The sequence below is a fragment of the Girardinichthys multiradiatus genome, chromosome 9 (assembly GCF_021462225.1).
Source record: "Girardinichthys multiradiatus isolate DD_20200921_A chromosome 9, DD_fGirMul_XY1, whole genome shotgun sequence".
Lineage (NCBI taxonomy): Eukaryota > Metazoa > Chordata > Actinopteri > Cyprinodontiformes > Goodeidae > Girardinichthys > Girardinichthys multiradiatus.
The window spans coordinates 8,111,824-8,129,051 of record NC_061802.1 but is presented as its reverse complement, the minus strand read 5'-3'; the positions used below and the strand labels follow the sequence as shown (position 1 = coordinate 8,129,051).

Sequence of the window (17,228 nt, the reverse complement as noted above, 5' to 3'; positions counted from 1 at the left end):
CTTAACCTTTAGAAAATATTTCTTACATAATGTGAGGTTTTGTTGTGCAGAATATTTGAAGTGTGACTGTGGTTCAGGGGAGGGAGTAGCTATATGCAATCTAAAAGTTGTGGGTTCAACTACAGCTACCTCCTACCGCTAGGCAAAGCATTTAACCCCACGTTGACTACTGAATTGTGCATCAGAGTGAACATGATTTTATATATATAAAGTCCATTTAGCATTTTTATAGCTTTATGAGCAGATTTCTGCTGCATTAAAAAACTCCAGTCTCATAGTGGTTATTTTTACACATCTTTACAATGCTATTACTTGTCAATTCAATGACTTTCAACCTATAGTGTGATAATCTGTTCCTGTTCTAGTATGTATTATTTTTAGATCAATACTAATGCATTCTGATAGGCACACATTGGTGTTCAGCCCCCCTGGGTCAACACCTACTACAACAACCTTCAACTGCAATAGCAACTGTCAGTCTTTTGAGGTATGTCTCTACCAGTTTTGCACAATTAAAGACTGGAATTTTTGCCCAGTCCTCTTGCAAAATAGCTTAAAATTTGTCAAAATGGATAGAGAGCATCAGTGAAAATCAATTTTCAGGTTTTCCCTCAGATACTGAATTACATTTAGGTCTGGACCTTGACTGGATCGTTCTAACACATAGATATGCTCTGAAATATTCTATTGTAAATCTGGCTGTATTTTTAGAATTTAGAATCATCTTTATTGGTCATTCCACATGGACATTACAACAAAATTTGTCCTCTGCATTTAATCCATCTCTTATAGGGAGCAGTGGGCTGCCATTGTGCGGCACCTGGGGTTAAGAGTGCTGGCCCCTTGTGTCCCCTCCGGAACGCAAACCTCCTGTTCTAACCACTAGGCCACCACTCCACCCACTCCCCCAGCATAGGGAGCAGTGGGCTGCCATTGTGTGCCAATATAACATTTAAGAAGGGTCGAGGTTTCCGCACCTGTTCTTTGCCCTTCTTTACATGTTTTTTTTAGGAATAAAGACCTGATGTCAAGCGGAACCTCGTTTCCAGGCTTTAGGATTGAGACTTACCCGACTGGACACTCAGTACAACTACATACTGACAACTACAAAAACAAGGTTGAACTAGCCAGGAGTTGAACCTAGAATCTTCTGATCTGTAGTCAGACGCGTTATCCATTGCGCCACTAGCCCTTGCCCTTTCAGGGTAGTTGTCCTGCTGGAAGGTGAACCTCCAACCTGGTCTCAAGTCTTTTGTAGCTTTTAACAGGTCTTCTTCCAAGATTGCAGCGTAATTAGCCCTGTCCACCAACTGACCATCCTCCCTGTCACTGCTAAAAATAAAATGAAGCATCTTCATCAGAACAGTATTTACACTCTGATTAAACACAACTGGACTACTGGACTAATTAGGTGACATCTAAAGGCAACTGGTTGGATTTTATTTAGAGGAATCACAGTAAAGGGAGGTACCGGTAATTAGAAATCCAACCTTTCAGAGTTTTATCTATAAAAACTTTTGGAAACTGGGTTTCATTATCCCTCCACTTCACAAATACGTAGTTCTGTATGTTGGTCTACGATGTGTATAACATCACAAATGAAAGTTCAAGGACTATCAATACTTTTGCAAAGCAGGGAATGTCTTAAGCCTCTGAGCCACAGTTCTACTACTTAATCTGAAGCAAACAAAGTTTTGTGTGAAAAGTTTCTTTGTTTCCTAAACAGTCCAACACTTCATCAGAGGCATCACTCTCTGTTTGGCACGGCTGACAGTTGTATTCTGATCTCCATGATTACTTTTTGATGCAGTTTTCCCCTACCTTTGTGTGTGCGCGCGCCAGGGATTTCTATATGTCTCCTGACCGCCTGCAGATACCATTTAGATTTGAAAAGTCCTCTAAGTTGCTGTTGGGGAAGCAGCTTGCCACAATAATAAATTTGCAGCAGGTAGCAGAGAATAGCAAGTGGCATGCAAATCTGTCTTGGTGTCCCTTTGGGCCCTGGTGTTCACTCCGGGAGAAAATGAAGCCATGCTGTGCCAAACACTGTCTCTTTTCCTCCCAGGCTTAATGTTAATTTCAGTGGAGAGACAGCCAAATAGGGTGTCAACTGGTCTTTTTTTCTCCAGCCACGCAGGCACAGGGAGGCTTGTTCAGTAGATGGATATGTGAGAGGATGGACTCACACTGCCTACTTGACACAGGCTCTCCTGATTCATTATGACAGGCCAATCTTTTATTAGCCTCTGCTTCGTTTTCAAACTCCATTACAAAAAAGTGAAAAAGTGAAATTTTCTCTACATGAAGCCAGTGAATTTATTAAGCAGCAACTCCTCCTGACCGCACCATCTAAAGGCAGATAATTATTTGCTCCTTGTTATTTGTGTTCAGATCTTGTTATCAAGGTTATCAATGGATTTGATATTCATGCCAACTGCTATACCATTGAGGGATAACCACATACACTCCTGCTGCATTGCAAATGATTACATGGTAAAAAACTAGACACTATTGGGTTTACTCTTTGTACTTTCATCATTGCTGAAGTGAGGGCATTTTAGTAATTGTTCAGTGTTTTTTGCAGATTTCGGACCAGTAAATGAATCAAGGGCTGATGGTAATATAATACAATTATGTATGGTAGCACAGGTCTGCTCTGTAAGAATATCTACAGATAGCTGAACCTGACGTACAATGGTCAGCTCCTCTGTGTTGTTAGGAAACCTCTTATATATACAATATCTGGGGGTTTCCTGAAACTAACTTGTCATAATGTTTTTATTCGAGACCCTTGTGCAGGTGACAACTACCGACGACAGGAAAAGGTTTAAATGGTTTATTGACAATTGAGAAATAATACATGTTTCTTCCCGAGGCAGGGGAGGATTCCAGGACAACACTGAGGAGGGGAGGTAAGTTGTTATTGCAGGGAATCATCTTTGAATGCTGATAGTTAATGTGCAGGAGAAGTTGGAGTCTTACTTTTGTCAGAGGTGAAGTTTCCAGGAACAAAGTGAGTAATTACACAGAGGCTGAGCTTGGCAAATTGTTGGGTGCGGTTTAGGTTGATAATGGTTCTTGTCTATTCCTGCAGGTAGTAGACAGAAACAGCTGTGGAGTGTTGGAGGGTGGACAGGGAGGTGAGTGGTGATGGTGGTTTTGATGAAGCGTCCAGACTGTTGATCCAGAGGACCAACCAGAGGAGCGACCAGAAGGAGATTAGCAGTGAGGATCCTGAGATGAATACTCAAATGAACTTCGGAAATGAGAAGGCAGAGGATGGGAAAACCCTGACGAAACAGAACTGAGCTATGGTTTTTCTGGAAGGGGAAGAAGGTGAAGGTAAGCTATAGAGCACAGGAAATCTTGAACTCATAGGCTCACAAGAAGGCCTGATTATCTCTTGATGAACAAGAACAATCTGACATCTTGCCTTAGGGGATCCACTCCTCTAAAAGCTCCTCCTAATTGGACTATGATGAGCTTCAGCTGTGGGAACACACCACCTGCCAGTCACACCTGCAATCAGGAAGGTAAGGTGGACGCACACACACACACTCACACACACACACAGACACAGACACCCACACATCCTTACAGGGACCTTGCATGGACTTCCATATGTGCTATAGCCTAACCCTGACCCTAACCCTTACTAATAAATACCTAACCCTAAACTTAACCTAAACTCAATTCATACCTTAGTCCTTAACCTAACCATTAGCCAGTGTAACCCATTTTTCTTTGTGTGGACCAGGCAAAATGTCTACACAATATTGGTGTTCCTTTAGGGATTGATCCACACAAGTTTAGACAGACATACGCACACATACCTACACACACAACCTGCACACATCACTGAGGATATGACATTACAAGACATAGAGAAACATTCAAAATGAGGTTACAATGAGATTTTGATATCTTCAACAAAAGCAATTTGAACACCACTAACTGACATGCTCTTTTAACTTAGAAGTTTAATGAGCAAGTCCTCTAACACTATACATGACAATAAATTTCCAACTCTGACTAAGACCCATCTAAACCATTCAGAAGCAATGTTTTTGTAAAATAACCCCTGTTTCCCAATGACAGTTAGCTGGCTAGCCTGAGAATCAGTAATAACAGTGTAACAGATTCTGTGTTGGTGGATGGATGAGCTCTGGTGCTGGGCAAGAGGGGTAAACTGTATTGATTCTGATCAAGTCTCATTTTTGTAAGCAGACGGCATTTCACGTTGTGTTTGGGTACCTTTTTGATGTCCCTGACAGGTTCTGCTGAATACTGTCAGAGACTATTTGGAAGGCTGGACAAGGCTGGAGGAGCAAACGTGGATGTGCACAAGAGGAGGAGGAGGAAGGGTTGAGTGCAGAGCTGAAAGGAAAAGGAGGAGGGAATCTGTTCATCTCAGTCCAGACTGGTGACAATTGCTTCGGCCTTGGAATCAATTCTGTCTGTTTACAGACCATTTCACTGTCTTTTACCGGCAACATCACTTGTGTCAGTCTCATTAATACCCTCCAGACATATAATGGTTGAATTAGCATAACGGCTGAAGCAAAACCCTGGACTGTGAGCACATAGCAAATGTCAACACGTTTTCTTCACTAACCCAATTAGAGGCCATTAACAGCCTCTTTCGGCAGCAAACATCAACAAAGTTAAAAACAATTCCAAACAGCATCCCTCCAGCCCATTCATTCACTAGATGGTCCATAGAAAATGAAATGTTAGTAAACAGTCAGCCAACTTAAAATTCAACTGGTTCATCTTGAGTCTGCAAGTGCTCTAAGCCTAAAAGGTGAATTGATGCCTTTGTTTTGCTTGCTATTTTCCCTAATACAGCTCATGTGTTGTCCAGATAGTTAACAAAAAGGGACCCTACCACACTAAAATGAAACACTCCAAAGATTAAACGTGAAATAATATTTTTCTTTATTAAAGTGATACCACACAACATCCTAAAAGTGAAAAAAGGTAGGCAGTCATTTGCCAATCATTGACTTAACCATTTAAACACGTGTTCACCATGCTTGGCAAGATTTTATGAACTCAGATGCATATTTAGTAGTGGGCTATTAACTTTTTTCAATTAACGGGTTGGAATGTTTTAAGCAATTCCACAGAGTCTCTAAAGAGCTGCTCATCTCGAAAATGTTTACAAATTAGCTCAGTGATAATGAGATTATTTTTAGAGCAGGTAGAAAAACTACCTCCCAAAATACTACACACAGTGCAGTTACCAGATAACAAGATTGTGTAATTGCACAATGTAGAAGGTGATATACAGTAGCTCAACGGACATAATATTCCCAAAGACAAAACTTTAAACCTTTTGGTTAATCCTAACCTTGGTTAGGTTAGGGTTTAAAAAATTATTTATCACAGTACTTCACAATGGTATTCACATCCCTTTAATTTGTTCACATCATAACCACAAACCTCCACATATTTAGATTGTCTGTAGTGCATAACTTTGAAGCAGAAGTTAAATTAAATATGGTTTCCAGCTGTTCAGATTGGACAAAGAGCATTTGTAAACAGCAGTTTTACCTCAGGTCCTTAATTGATTTTAGGTCTTAGACTTTGTCTGGGCCATTCTAGCATATCGATCTGCTTTCATCTAAACCATTTCAACTGTAGGGCTGATGTGCAGGATTAATTTTATTACTAGTTTTCTGACAACATGGTGCTATGCATAAAAGGTTAATTTTTCTCTCATCTGACAAGATCACCTTCCTCCGGAGTTACCATTGGTCTCTTGGCTGCTTCTCTGGTTATTGTTTTCTTTGCCAGGCATGCTAATTTAGGTAGTCGGCCATGATTTGATTTTCTAATGAGGCGAGTTAGGACAGTTGTTGAGGCTGGCTTCAATTTAAGGGTATCAGACTAAGTAGGCAGAGTACATATGCATGCTACAATTCTTAGATATTTTTTGTAAATATGTTGAAAACCATATAAATTTTTCCTTCTGCTTTACAAGTTTTTGTTATTGTATCAAATACAAATTCAAATAAACAATGAAATTTGTTGTAACATGAGGAATTTTGGAAATCTTCAAGGCATATGAATACTTGTGCAATGCAATGTGGAACTGAAATCACATCTTCTTTCACACTTTGAATCATTCTTCATTAGATAGATACTATCTATAGATGAGATAGAGAATCCACAATGATGCATGGTCAGAGTACACCAATGAAACACCAGCTTTATAGCTTCATTAGCAATTCAAGCAGTCACAATACTTTTCACTGTCTTGAAAAGCAAAAGAGTTTGGCATGGTATCCATTTAGTAGCAATGTTTGTGGCTTTGCATGAGAAATTCACCAAATCTCACATATTGCACTGTTTACCTGATGTTTACAATGGCACCCTGAGCAAAGGCTGAGAGACAATGTGAAGCCAGTGTGAAATAAAGTCCTTGAAAGTCTAAAAAGTGCAGAGGCACACAAGGACTAGAGACAACTTTAAAACACATTTATAGCCTTCACTTAGCTGTGTACTGGATATCACAGCTCTGCTGCTAAAATGGTCTCAGTAAACTACATGATCAGTAGCATTCAACTGCACCACAAAGGTTTTCATTTCCCAACAAACCGCGTTGCTAAATTATCTGTCATTGGTTGCATATATGTAGTTGTTTCCTCTACATTACATTCTTTAACATGGGACAATAAACTCTTAAGATCAACACATTTAATAATCAACAGATGTGTTTTTTGAAAGAAAGAAAGAAAGAAAGAAAAATGTTGATTGAAGATCATCAAAAACAGTTAAAATAGACATTATCTCTGGAAAATAAAGGTATAGAGACATCAGAGGACTAAGAACACATATTTAATTTATTCCTTTATCTTGTAAAACTGTTCCAGTTGATTTAGAGATTTCTTTCTCTCTCTCACGCTTTCTGTAAGTGCTTTATAATACTACAGAATTACTTTATGATCCATACCTAATTTAAACATAAACATCACAATAATATAACACATTAAAACAACACACAGATTTTTTTTTTTTTTAGATAGAGATCTATGGACGTAAAAAACTTTATTGAGAAAACGTAATTATCACAAGAGTTTCATGACTAAGAAAAACAAAGTTTTTTATTAATGGATGTCATCACACCACTTACATGCAACAAATTTAAGTGCTTTAATTACACAAGCAGCCGATCTATTGCACTGCTGGCTCATAACCAATTGGTCATTGATGTAGCCACTAGGTTTTGGCTCATGTCTGCATCAGGATGCAGCCCACTGTCTGCTGCTCTGCACTCTCTTCAGCTCTGCGTGCAGGCAGCGATGATAAGTCACCCAGCCAGCCAGTATTGATTCGGGGGGTCTTTACGCCTTATACAAAGGCGAGTAGGGGGTGACTGATTGTGTTTTACAGAGAACATTATTGCTCTACTCAACGCAGGAATGCCGGTGGAATTTCCTCGTTCTAGAAATGGAGACAACCACCCAGGCTGGAGTACATGACTTGACCCACTGAAGCGTTAAGTCCAATTTGACAGCCAAATTGTAATGCTAAGAGCAAAGTGGGAAAAAGAAATGGATAAAATTTGGCTGGTGATTTTTCTTCCTTTATCTACATAATACTATTCTTTCTATTGAAACAAGTTGCCTTTGTCTGTACATGCTCTAGTGGGCCCAACTTGAGTACATACAGAAGAAACTGTGTCCCTTTAACCATTAAAAGGACAGTTTCTTGTATATCTATTGTTCAAGTTAAACTTTAGTGTTTACATCCACTCATCATTGGCATGGAAATCACAGTCATACTGAGACGTTAATGCTTCATTTAAACTATTTTCTTCCAGGATGGTAAGATTATACAGCAGGCAGAGAAGTGATTTTTAAAACAGGAATTGGCTGCACACGTTTTTATTTATTGTAGATTTTCTCGCTAATCCAGACATAGTTAAATTTTTACATACTTGCTCAAATATACACATAAACTCCAATTTGGTTAAATGCTTCTTAGTAGGTTGCAGGGAAATAATTTTTTTGTGTGACCTTCAACAGGCTTCTGTCCGGATATTTGACTACTCTAATATAGATTTAAATTGCTTTGCGTTCTGGAACAGACTATATATTTCAGAACAGTTTATACATTTTCTATAAGGTTGATATTAATGGCCATTTTAAAAGCTCAATGTTAGCCTGCTTTATCAATTTGAAAACCAGTTTTATAATAATTGTTCTGTTAAAACACCAGTAGGAAATTGTTAGTTAATTAATGGGAAATAAATGTGTTATACTTGAAGATGTCAGCTTTGAAGCAGAGGTTTTTTCCTTGGACTGCACCTTTTAAGTTCATTTAAGGTTTTAATAATGATAAAGATACAAAAAACCTATAATAATGCTAACTGATGGGGGACATAGATGGAGGAATCAGGAGATCAACAAGGGGCAAAAAAGGAGAAATGACAAAGTCTTGGTGGTAGCAACAGGGATAAAAGTGGTTACATAGCAGGAGGAACCAACAACTAACTAAATAAAGAAGGTGGAATATATATCGAGGATGGCGATTACTGGCATGGAAACAGGTGGGTGATTACTGATGAGCTGCAGCTGTGAATGAGGAACAGAACATAACATTTACTAAAGGAAACCAGAAGAGTAAATGATGAAACAATTACCTGCTATGAAGACACACAGGGGCCATTAAAAAAACTAAGCTGTAACTAAACATTACACAAATACTTAAAAGCAAAACACAAACGACAAGACTTAATTACAAGTACAAAACTATATAATTCCAATTTAAAACTAAAATATAAAATAAAGATCTCTGGGGTGTAACTCTCTTAATGAAATACAACCAAATATAAATGGAAGTGTGTGCCTATAATTGATCCTGTATGTATTTTCAACCTGTTTGGTTGTGAATTCAAAATAAATTCAAACTCGTGCACCCAATTCTTAAGTTTCAAATTCAATGAAGCTGTTTGTTGTTGCATGGTGCCGTAGTTGCTAGCATTGTTGTCTTGCAGCAATAATGTCCCAGGTTCAATTCCTAACTTGGGCTCTTTATTCATGAAGTTTGTATGTTCTCAACGTGCTTGTGTGATTTCCCTCTGGTTACTTCGACTTCCAAAGTCCAAAGACTTGAAAGTTATTTGAACTCTGTAAATTGTCCTTAGGTATGAGAGTGTGTGTGCATGGTTACTGGTCCTGTGTGTCTCTGTGTTGCCCTGTGACGGACTGGTGACCTGTCCAGGGTGTAACCTGCCTATAGCCCACTGTCTCCTGGAGATAGGCACCAGCCCCTTTGCCACCCTGCAAAGATAAGCGGGTAAAGAAAATGGATGGATGTTTGTTGTATTATCATTCTACTTGGAAAAACAATGCATCCTTTAAGTCTCAAAATGAATTCCATTGATGCCAGTGTTGAGTGTACATAAACTTTTCACCAGCACTGTATATTTAAGGTCTGCATAGCTAATTCAAAGGTTGCGTAATAAGATGCTCCCACGCATTCAAACCAGAGAATGGATAAATATATCGCTTTACAAAATATATTTTATTTTTCATACCAATAAGATTTGTGTCAAAACACTTGCCTCAGCAGAGGTTTTAGATTTTTGTAACACGGGAAGCAGATTAGATGGGAATCAGTTTGATAGTTGAAGATTACCCCAGCTGATAAAACTTACTCAAACGTGAAGGTGTTGTTGACTTTCTAATCTTTTCTGCAGCCTTTTTCTTCTCTAACTTCTTGACTCCTCTTGTCTCCTCTTGTTTCCTCTCTTCCCATCTCCTCTCTCCCTCTTCTTGCTTGATCATTTTTTACCTAAATAAAGCTTGCACTTTCACAGAGTAATCAGGCAAGAGTACCAGGACCTAATAGACTCACGAAAACTCCCTTATCAGCCAGATGCAATCTGAGGCTGCTGCCGCTTAACAAGGAATTAAACATTTTTTCTACGCTGCTGCCAGCACTTTAATTGATTGATGCTAAAAGTTTGGAAAATAAAAGCCTGGTACGTTGAATGAGGTTCTGCTTCCCAGGCCCTGCCGGACCCCACTGAGAGAGGAATCCTGGATTAGAAGTGGCAGTTCACATTTTTGGCATCAGCCAGCCCTGTCATCTTGGCCAAGCCAGGATTGCGTGTGTCGGTGTGTATGTGTGAATGTGTGTGCGTGGCTTGTGTGTCTGCCACATCACATGGATAGCAGCGGCTGAAAGACACATGTATTTGAAATAAGGGAATCAATAGAACACTTAATGAACAATTAGGAGAACAGCTGTAGGCCTGTCAGACACCCATCTGCACACAGATCTGCTCTGAGAGAGCAAGAATGAGAGTGAGGCCTCGCCGCAGCTCGCAGGCTATCGCCTCAGGACATGTGCAACCCCACTTTAGCCTATCTACATCCATTTTCACCTCTCCTGCCTCCCTTCGCTCCAAGCTGTGCGAGCCAGGCCTAATTTAGCTGAGCAGACCTCCATCTCCTTTCATCCCTCATCTCACATTAGCAGGAAAACCCACTAAAGATATGGAAATGGCACAGGACATCCTTCAGGGTTGTGTCAGGGAAGGGGAGGGAGATCAATAAATTTGACAATCCATGGCATTTAATTAAAATGGCTGCCGGAAGCTAGGCAGTTTGTTTTTCTGTGAGGGACCCTGCCTGGCGATTATTGCTCAAATGAATACATAAGTATATTCATAAGCACAGTGTACATTAAATCCACCTCACAGCTTGAGAGGGGTTGGAGGGGGGATCTTTCAACTTTCAACGCTGAATGAGCACCCAGACACGCAAAATTAATATCTCCTTTTCTGCCCCCAGTGACTTTTAACGTATTCTTGATGCATAAAGAGATATCCCCCTCAACGAGGGCGCTGACAAATGAACATCGACCACATTCAGCTCTCCTGATTTGCCAGTCTGTGACAGTAGCGACCTTATGTGCCAGTCAGGACGAAAAATAGTCAACAGCAAATGCACTCTGACAAAGGTTTGGGATAGATAGGTTCAGCCTTCGTCTGGTCGTCTGACATTTTTACATGTAGATCAGCAGGCTATGACGGGCAGGCATTATGGTGCACTAAGCACAAGGATCTGAGAAGGGCTTCAGCGGGTAGGCAAAGCCTGATAATTGACCTTGTACAGCCTCTCTGTCGTTCTTTATTAAAACTTCATTTAAAGAAGAACAACCCCGGGTGGGTGCTGCCAATGACTCTTTATCTCCTGTTTCCTCAGCAGCTATAATGGATTACACGGGAATCCATTATGCATTCCACAGAAGGAAGAAGAAGGGCTCAAAACCTGCTTAAAAATATATTTTTAGTACTGAAAATTAATGTGTTCACACAAGCCACTGAATCAATTTAAATGTTCTTTTTTAGTATATTAGGTATATGTGTTGAAAAGACCTATATTTCAATGAGGCCATGAGCCCAGTGGTGTGAGAGTAATGGGTGTGCTAATTTATTCATGATTTTAGCTGTGTCCTGATTTTTTTTCTCCTTGTTGAACAGTAGATATACTTGATGTTTCCCTTCTAAACAGTTGTCAAGCACTAAATGTAATAGTATTGTAACTAATTCAATTACTTTAACAACGTAATGTAACAAATTACATTGGGTTACCTTTGAATTACTTTTCTACGGATCTGTTATTGGTGTGGATACATTTCATAGAACTGGTCAAAAGGCTGTATTAACTTGTTCAGGACACCAATTTCTTTGCAGTTTTTTGCAGGTGCAGTTGTCAAGCTAACAAATGTGTTTGAGGATCACACAATTGCTGGATCAGGCATGTCTGCGTTTGAATGTAAATGAGGCAAAGTCTATGTTCTTTTCTAAATGGTACAACCTTGAAATGTTGATATTTTTCAAAAAACTGACTTTTAAATATTTGGACCTGATTCTAAATCCACATCTGAACTTTGAGAAACATGCTAAAGAACAGTTAAAAGAAGGAACTGTCTTTCCACTGCCAAAATATTTATGTATGGCATGATTCTTTTAAATTTGTCCTATTGTGTTACCAGCAGGGGTGAAACAACATTAAGACCTGTGGAGTCTTTATACAAACAAACATGAAAGCTTCAAACAAAAAGCCAAGGCACTATCATCACTGTGAAAAACAATACAAAAACGAGTTGCTGAACTTGAGAGAATCTTCGATTGCTTTTCATTGTATTTCTTGCTTCTAAAATTCTAAATATTTTGGCCCCTTCTCCTCAGTTTGACTTCATACCCTCTCATCAAACTTATTAGATCGTTCAGAATATCCTCCATAGAAGGCTGCACCATACCAAAACCTGAAGATTACAAACAAAAACGACAAATTAGAGTTATAACTGCTGTATTACTTTGTACTTAGAAGAATGAACGAGTTTAACATTTTCTAAACCTACTAATATGCACATGTCCCCTTGTTCTCTTAAGCAAAGCCATCAGATCTCCTTACATCAGTAAAATGGTTTATTGATGTTAATCTAACTTAAAAGAGATCACTTACAGCTCTTACTGGACAAACTGGAAAGTTCTACGGATTGATTCTAAGCATTTTGGAAAACCATTCTACAACAAATATTTGTGATTTCTTTTTTATTATTAAAACCTTTCCATTATTGGATGTCTGTGCTTCATTATGCACAGGTAATCATAAAACATAGATAGACGGGGAAATGCATACAATTGTTTGGTACACGGGCGTGGTGATGGCACAGGGGTAAAGTATATGAGGCCAAAGTCCTTGACGCAGCCGTCACAGGTTCAAGTTCCGGCTGTTGACCTTTGTTGCATGTCTTACCCTGTCTCCAACTCCATTTTTCCTGCAGGTCAGATTACAAAACAAAGGCCACTAGTGTCTGGTTCTGTGCTAAATACGTTGAGAACATCCTTGGAAGACTGGGGCTATTTTGTGTTATTTAACAGTCTATGCAAACAAAATTATAATGAGGGGTTCCTCTAGTCTGTATTCTCGAGCCACTTTCATTCATTAGCTATATCCTGCCTCTAACTCAGGTTATGAAGTATTAGAGCATGTCTTACCACATGTATGCTAAAAACACAGTCTTATATTTTTGTGTCAACACATATCCACTTTCACCGAGTAAGTTTCTTCATAGTATCAACGAGTAGATGGGTCAGGTTTCCTCCAGCTCAATGCAGAAAAACCAGAGGTCTTTGTTTTTGGTCCCAGAAATGCCAGGTTAGATCACCAAGACTCAATGAGGCTAAAGACCACATAGCATTGTAGAAACCTAGGAGTAGTTGTGGACAGAATTTTAAAAACCACAGAAAGTCTGTTACTAAATAAGCCTACAACTATTTTAAAAACAATGCCAATATAAAGGACTTTCTATTAAAACAGAACACTGGTCCATGCTTTTCTTTTCAGTAGGTTAGATTTTTGTAATAGAATCCTGCTAAAACCAGAAAAATGGAACAGATAAAACCGTTTTTTTAAAGAATCGTTTTTTAAAATGTTATTTATCTATAGAGCACTAAACGTTCTTGGGCTTAACACATTATATAGCTGCTTGTCATCAATGTACCATGCAGAGCCCTGAGGTCATTTGAAAACTGTTTCCTCAATGTTGCCAGTGCCAGAACTAAAGTGCAACAGCAATTAGTTCCTACGATCCTCAGCTCTTGGTTTAGTTTTCTGAAAATGTAAGGTGTGAAGAAAACTCTTTTAAATCAGGACTGAAAGCATAGTTGTTTGTTGCAGTTTTCCATAAATGTTAGATTTTTTTACAAGATTATTTTCATTGTTTTATCTAATTTGCAGCATATTGTTTCTATTTTAAAGTCACAATTTTTCTTTTACTGTATTTGTTGTTTTTAATGCAATTTTCTTACCCTTTGTTTCATTAACTTTCTGAAGCACTCTGAATTATCTTGCGTATGATCAGGGATGCTACATAAATAAACCTAAATCCTTTATACAAGGTTCATTGAAGCCAAGTTTCTTGCCTTCGATGTACACAAACATGTTTAAACAGCAGGCTGAAGCTTTAATATTTGTCTTGGCCAGTAGTTGACTCATTGTCCACTCAAGAGTTTCAAAATACAGAATGATTATCATGTATAATTTTTTACAGTTCTTAATTCTGAGGTATTAAAAAGGTTAGATTGGACTATTACAATGACTGTGAGCACAGGTGCTGATTAAGTTGATTCACTGAGGCAATTACAACCAGATCCCCTTTAATTACTGTGGGTTTTATTGCAACTGCGTAGTAATGAAGCACGAGGCCTGCAGGAGTTTTAGATGGAGATGAGATTACAAAGTAGCACACAAAGACACAAATTTAACAGGAGGAAAGAGATCACACAAAGACACACATGTGCCACATGTGCAAACAAAATCGAGTAAAGCCTGAGAGAAAAAAACTCACATCAGAAGCTCTCATTCTTTTCCTCTTGATTTATGGCTGTCCATTATTCCCCCCCCACACACATACCTCCGTATGTCATTAACCAGGTGTATGTTAAAGGATTATTAATTGGGCAAAGTTTGCCTGCCATTGCATGGCAGAGACTGATGCAGGTTATAATCCGAGATTCAGGTAAGACTGGTCCAGAGGGTTGTGGAGGATGATACTCTCCTAAATTCATAGCATGTCCTGCCACACACATTTTAGAGTCAAAGATAGGCTGACAACCTCCTAACCCTCAACACTGGCATTCACACATACACACAACACACTCGCCACCCCGCTCAGCACTGGCATGCAATAAGAAACAAGTCGACAGCTACACAGCAGGCAATATCCCCCGCCTTCAGCCTCGGTGCCTGCTTTGGATGCATCCGGTTAGTAAAAGCTGACAGAGGGCTGGCCATGCCTCAGAAAACAGCAGAATGAGGAATTTCGACGTTCCTCCACATCACCCCTGAGATGCAGGAAACATGGGATTGCACCGCCTCCCCTTAGACACAACCCATAATGTGTTCTCGGGATTCTCTGTCACCAGGAATGGAAATCGAAATGGTACACACATCCGTTATCTAAATGTTAACTCCAGTGCCCTTCTTGTTGTCACAGCTGGGCGAGGTTAGCCAACGGTAGGTGTGAAGCTTTGCTTTGGGCCTCTACCACAGGAAGCCTCTCTCTGTTGTAACAGAGAAAGAGTCTGATGCAAACACATATACAGGAGTATGTTTTTAGAATATAAAGTAGAGCCAAATAAATCAAATTACACATATAAATGACATTCAAACTGGACAACTTCCTTTGTTTGTGGAAGCCTATACAATTTGCATTGCACTTATTAGTGCAACCATGCACCAGCCACAATCTGTTTACTACCTAAGACTTTCTGAGAATCCGTGTTCAAAACCACTTCAGGGCTTTTAATAGTATCCTTTTTAATGTCATATTTTGGGAAACCTCCCAAAGATCTATAGCATAACCACAAAGGTGGTGGGGTATATAATGTATTTATATATGTACATTGTGTGAGAAAATTACAAGATTCCCTTAATTTTCATTTCATTGCACCAGGTTAAAAACAGCTCTCCTCCTAAAATAATCCTGATTTAGGGAAAAGAGAGACATAAAGATAAGATGTAAAATCTAACAATGATTAAACTAGTGCATCACATTACTTTTCAAGAAGTCAGAAGTGCTTTATTTGTACTGCATATAAAATCTGTTATTTTATATTCTTGTAAAACCTAGGCTTGACAGTTTTATTTCATTGTGAATATTTTGTTTTACTTTTGCAATGTTTAAAATGTTTTTTTATTAATCATAATAATTAACTATCTGATCGTCTTTTGATTATGAAAAATTAAATGACACACAGCTCAGTAACATATCACACATTTCCTTTGCCCCCTTTCATAATCATCTAAAGTTAAAACAGTTTTTCCCAGACCCAACCCTATACAGTTTTTTTTTTGTTGCGGCAAAATGATCCAGATATTCAGCTCTGGTTATGCCACAAAGCACATTTTTTACCAGAGAGGGAAAAAAAGGTGAGGAACCTTTGACCCGTGTAGGTCATGTTCACGGGGTAGAACGCCCTTAAAGCTGCCTTGTGTGGTGCTGATTAATCACAACATCATGACATTTGTCTGGCTTCAGGCCAGAGGAGATGTGTTAGGCATGCAGTGCCTCAGCATTTCTCCAAGAGCTTGTGTTTGTGGGGGGTGAGGGAGGAGGGCGTTGCACGAGACGGGTGGAGACAAGTGGACAGTTGCACGGACAGACTTAAGACTCTGAACGCAGTCTGATGAAGCGCAGGTGGCATTTATGCCCCGACGGTTGCAGGATTTGGGAGCTGGGTATATTTAGCTGCCTAGAGATCACGCCGAGATGAGATTTCAAAGTGAAGTACCTGTTTGAAGATGCATGGCATTCCACAAGGGTGGGCAAGGGCTACTGGGTATAAATCTAGCAACCCTGCACCTGGTGTGAAGTCAGGGAGGGAGTGTGACACCTAAGATTTAGAATGTCTAACACACAAGCTGTACATGTGTAAACTACACATTCATCCATATAAATTTACACACTCCCTAGAAATGGAAAATGAAAAAATACATCACTTTTTCCTGGATATACACACATTAGGCATGTAGGATTTTATTTTTTTTAGTAGTATCTGATTCACTTGAACGTTGTTAGAGGAATCCATGAGCGTCTGATCTTGGAATGAGGAGAATCTAAGAAGCTCACCAAATTATTGTGTTCCATAATACGTGGAAATACAAATTGTAATTCGTGATTTTAATACTGGTCTTAAATTTTGCACACTTAAATAAGACTCATTTGGTAGTACACATTGTGCCCCAATTATATGCCTGACAGACAAGACAGACACTTTTTGAATTTGTTAATACTTTGTCTTTCGATGCAAATTGCTCCTTATAACTTAACTAACATGGGTTCTGTTTTTTTTTTTTGTTTTTTTTTAAGAAACAACTTCCTATTCTTAAGGGGGTTAAGAACACAACCAAAAATGAAATTCACAGCTGGTCTTTGTTGCTCCCAAGTGTCACCTCAACGTTTATTTTCCTTCCTTAGAAAGTACACCATGCTAGGTGCTTCTGTGTTAAGCTGCTTGACTTTCCTGGATGGAGTCACTAGTGGAGCATTTGCCATTAACTGTGTGTAATCTTTGTTTTTCTGTCCTATTGAAAATACTCCTGGTTCAGCTGTGTCCCTTTCTTGTATGAAGTCATGGATGGCGGTGTTGATGCTTTATATTTGTGTACACTCTTTCGTTGTGTTTCCCATTAAAAATA

At 39.1% G+C, this 17,228-nt stretch overlaps 1 non-coding gene across 1 annotated transcript; it reads right to left on the bottom strand.

Moving 5' to 3' along the window:
• Positions 1–1,119: 1,119 nt before the first annotated feature.
• Positions 1,120–1,192, bottom strand: trnac-aca. Its single transcript has one exon. It is a non-coding gene; the product is annotated as a tRNA-Cys (tRNA).
• Positions 1,193–17,228: the final 16,036 nt, after the last annotated feature.